Genomic DNA, 12,372 nt, shown 5'->3' on the forward strand with positions numbered 1-12,372 from the left:
CGTGCAACACTACAACATAGTTAACATGCTGGAGGTATGCACAAATATTGATAGATGTCTTGTAATGCACTATTGAGGAACCTGCAACCCAAGTTTTTCATTCGGTGCAGAACACACCACAGTTGTGTAGGCCTATATGCAGTGTTGGGAAAGTTCACTTTCTACATGAACTAGTTCAGTTCACAGTTCACACATTTTAAAATGAACTAGTTCAGTTCATAGTTCATAATTCAAAATGTTGAACTAAAGTTCATGGTTTTCAAAAATGAACTAATTTATAGTTCATAGTTCTTTTTTCAATACGTTGCTGCGAGCTATTATTTGTCTCCTGTACGATGTTAATGGACCATTTCAATGTTTACAATATCCTCAGAGGGCCGTACAAGTTATTGACCTCTGCTTAAAAAACTAAAATCACAGCCCATTCATTTCATTCTGTGCAAAGAAAAAAGCAACCTCTTAATCCAGATATCTCACCATGACTCCCGCATGCATGCACGTGCACGGTGTGGCGTGACCACCAAAACAGAAAGATATGGACACAAGATGTGTGCAAATGTATTTAGTTTCCTATCCATGTGAACATGATTTAAGTGGGGGGGGGAACTAACCTCCTCTAGGGGGATCCGGGGGGCATGCTCCCCTGGGAAGAATTGTTGCACTTTGAGAGCAACATTAGGAGAGCTATGGACACATCTATCAACACCCAAACACAACTGTAAACAGATTTTCTTTTAATTTATGGATATTTGACAAATCACTCCCCTTTCAAACTGTATTCTTCTTTATTAATAACTGTCATATAGTATTTTATACCTGTTTACTTTATTCTCTTATTTTTTTTATAACTATAATGATCATATAAAGATGTGCCTTTACCTCACTGGTTGTAGACAAAGCTTCTTATATTCGTTAGCATAGCTAGCTAACCAGATGCTAATGATAACAACAAAGTTATTGACTGTCTGACAGATGAGCAGATCGCCACTGGGCTTTCAACTAAAGACACAGACACGCAGAAACTGCGGCATGTGTAAGGACTTTCTGCCATTTCTGAAGTGCTGGAGTGGCGTTCTGGTGCTCTCCGTCAGAACTGCACCCGTCAGTCGAGACATATACCACGTGATGACACGTTAGGCTCGTGTTGTGTTCAAGGACCCTGATCTTGGCCAGGAAAAACAGGCACTTCCTTGTTTAATTATTTTGCGGTCTAGATTTCTTTCATTTTTTTATTTTTTGCGTGTGTTTATAAATTACCTCGAGAGCCGTACCAAATTGTCTCGCGGGCCGTATACGGCCCGGAGGCCGGAGGTTCCCCACCCCTGCCGTAGAGTCTCACTCTGAGCGAGTGCTGCTGCAGCTGCTCTCGGCTTCGTCCATACTAATTCATTCATTCATTCATTCATTCAATGCTCGCCGGTTCCGCGGTTCCACATTGTTTGTTGTGAGGAGTCTGATATATTTAGTATATTTATATTTTAGTGCGACAGCCAGGGGTGACAGGCGCGTACGCGTCACAGGCAGCTTGCTGTTGCCAAATTGGGTGGTTTTCCGCATTATTTTGAAGCCTGTTTACGGTGTGTTTTAACTGGGTTTTTCGGCTGGAAAGGCATATGAAATCTGGTACACTTTTTGAACGCCGTTATATACAGTGCTGAGAATGAACGCACTTTTGAACGCCGTTATACACCGCTGAGAATGAACGCGTTCTCAATTACGTTCATTCTAGCGGAAATACAGTACGTTCAGTTCACGTTTCGCCCAAATATGAACGCGTTCAATGAACGATCGTTCATGAACGCGTTCAGGTACATCACTGCCTATATGATATGTCAATAAACCTTAGAAAATCTTGAAATCTTGAAAGGGATGTGCAAAATAGTCATTACATACAGTCTTTAATTAACAATTAGTAGAGAATAACAAGTAATGAATATACTTTATAGGGATCGTATTAATATCTATAATAAAAATATTGAAATTCAATAACATGCTTTAACCACCAGGTGTCCCTTTATATCAGCTGTGCACCTTTATGGTTGTAAATACAGCCTGTCTACCAATTGGATCAAATATAAAAGTGAGCCGAATTAGTTGTTGATACTGCAAGGAGACGTATTGTGTGAGAAGAAATGTAAGATGTTGTTAATGGCTATATTATTTATGATCCACGTCACGTTTTCAGTTCCTCTGTTTGTCTTCTCATTAGGGCTCTATAAAATACAGAACTACGGCAGATATGTAATATGTAATGCAGCCGAACCGTGTATTACAATGCCGTTATGTGATGACTTTCAAAGAGAAAAGCAAGCACACTCGGAATAAGGTATTATTATTATTTTGGTCTGTTTCCGGTATTTTTTAATGACGATGTGCTCTGAGATGTGAGACTGGGAATTGCACAGGGGGGAAATAACGTAGGCTATCTTTAGATGCGGATTTTGTTAAACTAATATGTTTAGGCTGTGGACCAACACTATACATTGACGGCGAAGGGGGGTAGCAATAAAGATAACACCATTAAACAGTTACACAACATAACAGAAATAATATAGCAGCGTCCCTAGCAACCACCTTGGTAACAATGAAAACGTCGCGATTTCCTGAAGTAATCTTCGTAATAACTAGCAAACTAAAGATCATGTACATCCACTGCACACATAATCTGAAATAACAACTCATATTTCTCGCATCAAATGACATCAAAACGCATTTTAATGGCCAAACTAACTTAAAATAGGCATTTTCTACCGAGAATAAAACGAATTTCGGCCATGTTTTATTTTTCTGCAGGGAGAAAATTTGAAGATCACGTGACATAGTACGCCAGCCATCGGAATGAATGGTGAAAAAAACGGGGGTTTGGTCAAACAGAGCACATGGTGTAGGCCAAACGATAGCTGGGATTCTGGGTAGTGTAGTGTCTTCTTGCCATCCTTTACTCAGAAAACATATTTGTTTCTCCGAATCGAAGGGGAAAAATACAAAAGCATTGCACACAATTTAAACCAATCAATGGTTGTGTAATTAACAAGGATATCTGGTGTTTTTTTAGTCGATGAGTAGGAGAAGGCCCTCCTGCGGAACGCGAATGGGGGCGGGGTCGGATAAAAGGCAGGGTTGGATGTCCGACCCCGCCCAGAAGAGTTTCCGACATCTCCGTTCACTCCAATGGACCATTTTTTACAGCATGACGGAGCAATTCTGGGAAACTATTGAGAGGATTCTGCGGCTAGCAGTCTATGGTTGCAGCATAGAGAACCGCAGTGACGTGTCCTAAAACCCGGAAGTAAGTTAGCATTTTTAGCACTTCCGGTTCCTTCGTCAAAAAAGCAATGTATTTTCTCCATAGGGTTTTGGAAAATAGCTCGAAATAAGGTCTGTGGTTGACACAAATTTAAGAGATAAATCACGTTTTGTTCTACGACAGTAGATACATCAGCAGTGACCCCACTGGTGATTTGTGAAGAGTTTACGTGTCTGAAAAAACGATGGTTGTTACCGAGTGGCTGAATAGGACTACAGAAATGGTCGAGTCCGTTGTACGTCCATATTACGCCTACACACGTAAACACTCCCGCTAAGTTTGTTTTCCCCTGTGTTCTGCTGAAAGCAAGTACCTGCCTATCTTTAGTAGCCTATCTGTAGTCTCTTTAGTATCTGTATATCTATATCTTACCATTAGAATCTCTATTTTTGAAATGGTCATTTTTAACACCGTAGTTTTATAAATCTATAGAACAATTAATTACCAGTGTTTTCCCATTTTTACTCGGCAGTTCGTTTCGTTCGTGGGCGAACGTTAGCTAAAGCTAGCCGTACTAGTTACTAAGCAATAGAGAAGCCGCAGTGACGCGTCCTAAAACCCGGATGTAAACTTCTTCCTGTTCCTTCGTCAAAAAACGCAATGCAATTTCTCCATAGGATTTTGGAAATAGCTCGAAATAAGGTCTGTGGGTTGACACACATCTAAGAGAAGGATCACGTTTTGTTCAGCCGGATAATCTCCACATGTCTCTCCTACTTTATAATTTTTGAATCATAAATCTAGTCGCCAAAAGCGAAATGCTAACGTTATGCTATAAACGAACTACAAGCCAGTACAGCAGCAGGGTCGCACGACTTCAACGTCACGCCAACTTAAAGATCGTTTCAACTGCACTTGCACTGAAACTGCACTTTGAACACTTTAAATATATTAACATTTTAAACTGTATACCCCCGTTTATCTAGGCCCTTTTTGTTTGTTTTATGTATACCACGTTTATCTAGGCCCTTTTTGTTTTGTTTTATGTATACATGTCACAATGTGGGAAACGATATTTCTGGATGTATAACACATGTAGAATTTGTTTACAATAAAGCTGACTTTGACTTCCGCGTGCTTGCATATTGTAAACAAAGCTTTTCATTTTAGCCACACTGAATTTAACTAGAAGTCATGGCTGTGTCAATTACCAGTCTGATATCGTTTTACAAAGATGACAAGAAGAATGGAGATAGAGGAGAGAACCACTACAAGTCAGGACACGTACAACAGTGCAGCCTAGATGAAGGTGTGCTTACCGGTGTTGTCAGGGCTAGCATGAGGGACAAGGTTTATAGAGTGTCGGTGAGTAGTTATAGCAAGAGTACCGTTAACCTAGAGTTAATTTATTCACATTAATTCCCATCAACAAATCCATTTTATGTGTCACATGAAATCTTTATTAGGCAAGGCAAGTTTATTTATATAGCACTTTTCAACACATGGCAATTCAAAGTGCTTTACAAAAAATGAAAGACATTAAGAAATGGCATTTAAAATCAGTCATTAAAAAGCAAAGCTAATAAAATAAACATTAAAAGAAAAAATACATGGATAAAAGTTACAGTGCAGTCTAAGATGTGAATAGTTCAATTAAAAGCAGCGGCAAAAAGAAAGTCTTCTTGCTGGATTTAAAAGTAGTCAGAGTTGCAGCGGACCTGCAGGTTTCTGGGAGTTTGTTCCAGATGTTTGGAGCATAATAACTGAACGCTGTTTCTCCATGTTTAGTTCTGACTCTGGGGACAGAAAGCTGACCCGTCCCTGAAGACCTGAGAGATCGGGATGGTTCATCATTTAGCAGGAGGTCAGAAATGTATTTTGGGCCTAAACCATTCAGTGCTTTATAAACCAGCAGCAGTATTTAGAAATCTATTCTTTGACACACAGGAAGCCAGTGTAAAGACTTCAGAACAGGAGTGATGTGATCCACTTTCTTAGTGTTAGTGAGGACTGCAGCTTCCTAATAGATGTTTTAGTGAGACCTGTGAAGACACCATTGCAGTAGTCCAGTCTACTGAAGATAACGGGACAAGTTTTTCCAAATCCTGCTGTGACATTAGTCTTTTAATCCTAGATATGTTCTTTAGGTGATAGGCTGATTTAGTAACTGTTTTAATGTGACTGTTGAAACTCAGGTCAGAGTCCATGACTACACCTAGATTTCTGGCTTTATCTGTTGGTTTGAACATTGCAGACTGAAGCTCAGCGCTAACTTTTATACGTTCCACCTTGGCTCCAAAAACCATTACCTCAGTTTTATCTTTGTTTAATTGGAGAAAGTTCTGACACATCCAGTCATTGATTTGTTCAATGCACTTACTCAGTGTTTGAAATGGAGCATAGTCTCCTGGTGAAATGGTTAGGTAAATGTGTGTGTCATCTGCATAGCTATGGTAACTTATTGTGTTGTTCTTCATTATCTGAGCCAGTGGTAGCATGTAGATGTTAAAGAGAAGAGGCCCCAAGATTACAAATTGTTACACACCAGAAAACACAGAAATATCCATGAAATAAACATACAGTAGGCTATAATTGGGAAGGCATTACAAATGTAAATATATTTTAAATAATAAAACAATCCCACCACCACAGGTATCTACAGGAGAAGAGGGAATTCTCTCCACAAAATGTGAATGCCCAGGTGGAGAATGGAAATGCAGTCATGCGGCTGCATTAGCCATCTTTGCCATCCACACTTTCAGCTGCACTGACCACCCCCTGTCAGTGGAAGAAGCCAAAGGCAGCTAAACGTACGCATTCAGTGGAGGAGCTATTTCCTCCAACCAATAACTCATCAACCCGCTGACAAGAGAGGCCCACCTCCGAAGATCGTGACTGGCTGAGAGACAGACTCGGGGCAGGTTCTCAGGAATGTCTTGGCTTTCTCTCCCTCGAGCCAGAAGAGGAACACTACAGCTTGGAAACACTTACTGTTCCTGAAATTCTCAAATCTGTTGGGCATCAGGGGCCTGAGGCAATTGTGGCAAGCATGGCATTGTCTGAGGAGCAACCAGAGGGCAATTCAGGTGGCTACACTGGTCAGCGAACCAACCCAAACTGGCATTTGTTCAGGAAAGGAAGGTTGACATGCCAGCAACTTTGGAGCTGTCCTGAGGTCAAAGCGTGCTGACTTGCTTCCCTTAGTGCCAGGGTGCTAGGGCAACAACAGGACCCTTGGTGTTGTTTTGGTCTGTACAGTGGGGGACTATGAATGAATGTGAGGGCGTCAGGGCATCACCACTGCAACCCAGATGCAGGTCCATGAGTCAGGTTTGGTGGCTCTCCCAATCAGGAGTGTTGGGGGCATCTCCAGATGGTCTGGAAGGGTCTCCCGCTGTGCTGGAGGTAAAGTGTCCCTACGGAGCCAGGGAAATGACAATTAGTGAAGCATTGCAAGTCAAGGGCTTCTGTGTCAGTAAGGAAGGAGAAACATTCAGCCTGCGTGAGGAGCATCCTTACGGCACCAAGTGCAAGGTCAGCTTCACCTCACTGCAAGAAAGAAGAAGAAATTAAGAAATTGTGAATCGTTTTTAATTTACATTTACTCGCCTTTGCAATGTTGTGGTTGTTAGAGTGTTACCCCCTAAACGCACCAGGAGCGTCTGCGCCGCGTTACCTTGCGGCTGCGCCACGCTGCGACCTCCTCCTGCGACCTCCTCCTGCGACCTAACACACCAGGCGCGTTTCAAAACGTTGCGGAAGCGGAGCGTCGTGTGTGCAGCCTCACAGTTCTTAATTAACTTTAAAACATTAATATGTAGTTGTTACCTTCCACTCCACAAACTGCAGCGACTAAAAAACCAGGCCTTGTCCTTTCTGATGTTGTCCTTGTAAAAAGCATTGGTTACATCGTATACAATGGTGTGTTCTTCTCCACTTCCATTATGAACACCTCGTCGTCCATTGTGCGTATCGTAGTGGAGGTGTTGTGATGAAGGAGGGGGGTCTGCTAAATTAGTATATACGCAGGATGGGCCTGGCCCGGATGCTCACCTTTCCACTTCCTGCGAGGGGGGGGGCTGCCTGTCCGACCTTACCTTACGGCTGCGCCGCGGCAAAAATAGGATTCATCCTAATTTTAGAGAAGCGCTGCGCCGAGCCGCTTCTGGGACGCGTCTGAGCCGTAACGCGGCGCGTGTGGTGGAATAGCACCCATTGACTAGAGTGGCCGCGATCCTTACGACCGCCGCGGCGCAGCCGTAACGTGGCGCAGACGCTCCTGGTGCGTTTAGGGGGTTAGGCTTCCTGTCAGCTCGTCTGTTGGGAAGATATAAAATATTAGTTTCATGGAAGTCACATCGTCACAAATAAGAGCATTAAGACATACAGTACATAGGCTAAAACAAAACATCTAAAGATATAACCTTGCACTTGTCTCGTGAACATTTTTCATCTATTTGACATTTTTATAGATCAAATTGAACTAACGAAATAAAGGTAGATTAATCCATATTGAAAATAGGTGTCAGCTGCTACACTAATTATAATAGGTAATATCTTAATTAATTAAGATATTACTGTATTGATCCCAATTGGGGAAATGTTTGTGTTGCAGCAGCATAACAAGAAAAACAAAATATAAGTTATTATATATACAAAAGTATGTTAGGGATGGAATATTAAATTGAATATAAATGTAAAATGTACATGTGATGTTACGTCCAAGAGAAGCTATGGAGCAGAGAGTTCTCTGCCAGCCAGAGGTGATTTGTTATTAGTTCAATATGTCAAACTGATTTCCCTGACTACAATCTTTAGTTACACGGTGAAACGTTATGCTACTTGTACTAATTAGACTTATCATATAAGCCACACAGGTTTTAATAGGATGTATTCATTATCTTTACTTATTTTGCGGTCTTTTCAGCAGTGCCATCTCTAAAACGGCGATACACTACCCATCATTTACATTTCACCGTGACATGGACAACAATGTAACGTCAGTTTACCTCATGGCACGAATCCAGACTCTCCTTTGGAAAACATTGGCCGGGAAACGATAGAACGAGCACGTTTCATGCGAAGACCTGTGGCTGCAACCCGGAGCAAAGCAACAAACCCGACCGTTCGTGATGGACTTTTAAAGGTAAGAAGACGTTTAAAGATTTATATTGCGGATATTATCAGAACATCTGAATCAAATTAACTACACGTGTATTAAAGGATGTTAGTGGGTTATCCCTTCAATCAGTATATTTGACGTTTACAGATAACAGATTAGATTAGGCTAGAATGCCGGATAACGTTAGCAACACACGTTAACCACGAACAGCCTATTAATCCGTTCTCCTCATGTTATTTCCTCCAACGTTGTGGAATTAGAGAAAAGGGGCTTCTTAACGTGCTTTTATCCGGGTGGAGGGAGTTGGGGCGTGTGATTGTAGTGGGTGGAGGTGGTGAAATGAGGATATCCATTTTGGAGTTCAAGCTAGTATAATATAGTTAACGTTACACAATAATAAGGAAGAGAGCTATTTTTGTGATACATCGCTATCGATATGGATTTAGAGTGGATATTTGAGACTTCCAAACAGTAAACAAAAACGTAATTTATGGGTGAGTGTTTTTAGCAGAGCCATATTGTGTCCTTGTGATTCTGTTGATTATTACCTGTCTGTATTATGTTGCAGCTCAGCTGATGTTGGATTGGTGGCAAAGGGAGAGGGACTTAAGTGAGAGTGAAAACACAAGGTACGTTTTAAAATAGGTCGGCAATTTCCCATCCTCTGGTTGCTAGATGTTTCTAACCCTTTCTCCTGTCTCCCTCTTTCAGCACAAGAACCCCAGGGGGATTCAATGGAGCCTAAAGACCTGCAATGAGACCCTCACCCTGCACCTGAGTCTCAACTCCCAGAGCTTTGCAAGCCTCTCCCTGTTCCTTATTTTTATTAAACAGACGTTAAGCTTCCCAATGGTGTGGTCTTCGTTTTGTGAAAAATATGATTACCTCACATATGTTGTTGCTGTTGTTGTCTTTTGTGATAGTTACATTGCTCCTGCTGACTTGAGCCAGCCATCCTTTCCTCCTCTCTGTGTCAGTGGGGAAACCTTACATTCATACTCCTTTCTCTGAGCGCTTGAAGCATCCCCAGGCAGCACAGCATTAATGTTCAGGTTCAAATTTGAGTCGGACTATTTAATGTTTTTTGAGCATTGATAAAGAAAACCTTAAGGTTCATGCCTGTTTTGAAGAGCGCGGTTGAATGTTTGCATCAGCAAAGCCTTTCACTGTTGTATAGATTTTTTGTTTGTATACTTGGTTTGGTTTTTATATTTACTGTATTTGCTTTTTTGGTTCTGTTATCTTAATGATTGTTCTGTTATATGATAAGTGTTGTAAATAATAAATGCTTTTTCTATCATTCTATTAAATACAGTGCAATGTATCATTTGAAATATATGGACTAGATATGAGTATGCACAGAACTGACTAAATGAATAATCAATTAAAACAAATATTAAATAATATACTTAAATACACTATCATCTAAAACAAATATTAAATAATGAACTTAAATACACTAATATAGAATATATGACTTTTTATACCACATATTTAAATACATTCATGCATTTAATTAGTATGAAGTTTGTATATTTAGTTTTTAAATTATATTTAGTCGAGTGCAGATTAATTATATTTAGTCAGTGCAGATTTGTGTCTGTACTTATTGTAGTTGTCCAGCAGATGATGCTATTTGTGTCATTAGGATATCCATACACCCCGCCCATCGGACGTCCAGCCCCGCCCACATCCGACCCCGCCCCATTCCGCGTTCCGCAGCCAGGGCTGTAAAATCAATCGACAGTAAGAGGAGTACTTACTTCCGGGTGTAAAATTCTCCGTTATCCAATGGGAATGGATGCTCACATTGCCTTTAAGGGCAGCCGGCATAAACGAATGCCGTGCTTCCATGAGCGTCAAATCCCGACGCAGATGGGAATACATTGCAATCAGTTGAAAGCTATTTGCGTCCCTTTATGACGCTGAAGGAGCCTAGGAGCGTCACAATTGGACGCCACGGACACTGACCAAACGTCGCTATTGGACGCTTAGGGAGTGAGAGTGTGTTGCTTTGATAATGTCTTCTGGCCAATCAGAATCAAGATAACGGCGTGGTGTTGTTGCAGGAAGTCCCGACAGAGAATACTTTTGCTGTAGTACATCTCTACAGTATACATCGATACAACATTACGTGTTGATAGAAATCAAGACGTAATGAAATAAGACCCCACGGTGTGATGATTGATAGGTGTGTGGGCTGTCTTTCATTTTGACACACAGAACAATGGGGGCTATCCACATCGACCCGTATCCACAATGTAACTTAATTCACAGCCTCTTCCTTCTTCTCTCTGTGAGGAGCAGCAGGTTCAGCTTTCAGAACAAAGTAACACAAAACTAAAATGGCATTCATTTTTTTTAAATGTGTAGTAATAGATTTATTTATTTTTCTTCTCAAGAGAGTACCAGAATGTGTATTTTATGTTAGTATTTCAAAAAACTCTTTCACTTGTGGGGAGATTGCAGGATTGGCTCCAGGTCGCCCTTTTTATTTACTTCAAGACAAATGTGCCTTTTTATTTCATACAGTTCAATTTGGATTGAGACGGAAATAATCTAAACCTCACGCGTGGCGTTTCACTGTCAAGGGGGGCGATATAGCGTGTATGTAATTACATTGCAAATACTGATTTGAGCCCCACCATAGATTACCCAACACAAATACTCTGGAGCCGCAACTGCCGACCCGTATTGCGCATGCGCAGATCTAAAATCCAGTAGAAATTATAAAAAAGTAAAAGTCTGCTGCTTATTGTTCTACTAGGCCAAAATAGAGTCAAAGAGTGAGAGTGAGTGTGTTAATTAATATATTTGGGCAATTTGGAGTAAGTCTGTAGATTTGTTTTGTGTCTGTGTGTTTCATGTAGGCCTCTCACGATAATTAATTTGTTGGATACATTTCCCCGGAAATTATTGCGATAAACGATAATATTGTCGGCACCTTTGTATGACCATTTTAGACCACTGACTCATAATGATAATATATTATTAAACCCATGATATCAAAATCTCACTCCAGCCAGGTACCCAAAGTTGGCAACCCTGCTTTTAATGGTCGGTATCTCATGAACTTCCAACCCAGTCTCACGGCATTTCGTTTTCACCAACACGATTTTTAATCTATTGATTCGTGTTCACCAACACGATTTCCCCCTTTTTTTCGTGTTGCACAGCACGATTTTAAACGCAATTGTATTTCTACTGGTAATGTGGTTTCGTGCCTGCAGGCTGCAGCACGTCTTTTTCTCCGGTCGGGTCGAGGAAGACCGGAAGCTGTGTGGTTCATAAAAACATGTTCTTACTCAATATCAAGCACAGTTATTGCTTTTATTTTAAATCGTATAATTTCGGACTTTTGTTGCCGTCTGTGAGGAAAATAAATGGGGCTCAGAGCCTCAGGATACTGAAATCTGTATTTTTTTACATCTTTTTTTCCTTCTAATTTGTTATTCTTTTCAAAATAACACACTGTTATTTACTCACCAATAACACACAATTATCCTTGCTTTTATTTATTGGTTTAATTCCATAATCTCGGGCTTTTTTGGCGTCCGTCAGGAACTGAATTTCAAAATAAATATAACCGGAAACAGATGTAGGCATTTCGAGCGATTACCCAAGATCCTCAGCTATGGTTTTAAGCTCGCAATGCATGCTGGGATTTGGTGTTTATATTATATGAAATCCGGAAAACATTTTAAAAGAATAAAATAATACTTAATTCCGAGTGCTCTTGCTTTTCTCTTTGAAAGTCATCACATAACGGCATTGTAATACACGGTTCGGCTGCATTACATATTACAGATCTGCTGTAGTTCTTTATTTAGAGAGCCCTGATGAGAAGACCTTTGGAAAAATTGGAAGAAATGCCACCGAAACTGAATACTTGACGTGGATCATAAATATATCAACAATTAAACAACATCTTCAATTTCTCTTCACACAATACGTCTCCTTGCAGTATCAACACTAATTCGGCTGACTTTTACATTTGATTTAA

The 12,372-nt window shown here is 40.6% G+C and overlaps 1 long non-coding RNA gene across 1 annotated transcript; it reads left to right on the top strand.

Annotated features, from left to right (window-relative positions):
* The first annotated feature begins 8,308 nt into the window (after positions 1–8,308).
* Positions 8,309–9,315, top strand: LOC139434002 (uncharacterized). The gene is made up of 3 exons (XR_011643405.1): positions 8,309–8,393; positions 8,938–8,998; positions 9,081–9,315. It is a non-coding gene; the product is annotated as an uncharacterized lncRNA (long non-coding RNA).
* The last annotated feature ends 3,057 nt before the right edge of the window (positions 9,316–12,372 follow it).

The sequence above is a fragment of the Pseudochaenichthys georgianus genome, chromosome 6 (assembly GCF_902827115.2).
Source record: "Pseudochaenichthys georgianus chromosome 6, fPseGeo1.2, whole genome shotgun sequence".
NCBI lineage: Eukaryota > Metazoa > Chordata > Actinopteri > Perciformes > Channichthyidae > Pseudochaenichthys > Pseudochaenichthys georgianus.